The sequence below is a fragment of the Cynara cardunculus genome, unplaced genomic scaffold, assembly GCF_001531365.2.
Source record: "Cynara cardunculus var. scolymus isolate 2C unplaced genomic scaffold, CcrdV1 Un_Scaffold_1147, whole genome shotgun sequence".
Taxonomy (NCBI): Eukaryota; Viridiplantae; Streptophyta; class Magnoliopsida; order Asterales; family Asteraceae; genus Cynara; species Cynara cardunculus.
Window position 1 is genome coordinate 91680 of NW_020200689.1, and position 1440 is coordinate 93119.

At 27.4% G+C, this 1440-nt stretch overlaps 1 pseudogene; it reads right to left on the reverse strand.

Annotated features, from left to right (window-relative positions):
- Window positions 1-1440, reverse strand: part of LOC112502249 — an 11950-nt pseudogene that overhangs the window by 5059 nt on the left and 5451 nt on the right.

Sequence of the window (1440 nt, forward strand, 5' to 3'; positions counted from 1 at the left end):
TTATTGTTTTTATATAATTTATTTTTTTATTATAATTTAATTTATGTCAAATAGTAAAGTAATTTATTTTTGGCTTAAGAATAAAATTTTTATAAAGATAATGATTATGTTAGAACTCGATAATTATCCTAATTATATTTTAGATTTTTTATATTTTAAAATGAGGTGTTTATTCTTTATTTGATTATGTTTATTCGCAGTTAGTTACACGAATTCAAACATGAAGCTTTAATAAGTTGTACTTATATATAACTTACTTGTAATCTTGAATTGTAAGTAATATGCATCAATATACAGTACTTCATGTATAAGAAAATAGTTTTTAAGAGTTTTTTATCAAATGTTTTATAATATAGTATAGATAATAAATTATGTTGTTAGATAGAAATTTCTAATCACCAACCCCTTCTAGGAGAATGGCTTTTATCAACAGAAATCATCGTACATCGGGGTGAATTTTAGTCACTGGTTCATTGGCGGATTATCGACTGATCAGTAACGAATCCAAGATAATTGATCATATGTCTGTTCATCGGTTGATATCCATTGCGTATAAGGGGAAGCGAACCGATCCAATCATCCATTGGATTGAACCGATCCGATTAACATTTGACAACCGATTCAATCCAATCCAATGGATGATTGGATCGGTTTGGTTTCATCCATTGGATACTTTTATTGGAAATCCAATGGATGATCCAATAGGATTGGATCCATCCAATGTGTTAATTCAATCCAATTCTCTAACAATGATACAAATTAATTAATCACTTTTAATATGTGTTAAAACCAACACAAGGAAAGTTAAAAATTCAAAGTCTCACAAAAAACAAATTCCGATTTAAACAATTTGAAATAAATTAATTAGATAATTGTTGGATGGACAACTAAATAGTCATCAGATGATTTTGGATGGGTAATTGGATGTTGATCGGTTCGATTCGGTTTTGGTTGGTTCTAGACTGCCATCCGAAAACCGATCGATCCAAATTGGATGTCGAAATTTTTAATCTGATCCGATCCAATTACAATTAGATATCCAATTATGATCGGTCGGTTATAATTGGATCGATTGATTTTCTGCACATCCGAGTTGATCACTTTTTATATTTATTATTTTAAGAAAACTTTGAGTAGGTTTCTTAAATTAGGTTATCAACCATTGGAAATGAAGTCGTTTCGGTCTTATTTTCTTACTATCTTTTAGTTTAATAATCTATACTATATTATAAAGCATTTGGCTAAAACTCTTAAAAACTCTTAAAACATTTAAAAACTCTTAAACTCTTTCCATATCTGAATTCGTGTAACTAACTGCAGATAAACATCTCATTTTAAATATAAGAAATCTAAAATATAATTAGGATAATCATTGAGTTCTAACAGAATACTTAATTATTATTTTTATAAAATGTTATATTATTAAACCAAAAATAAATT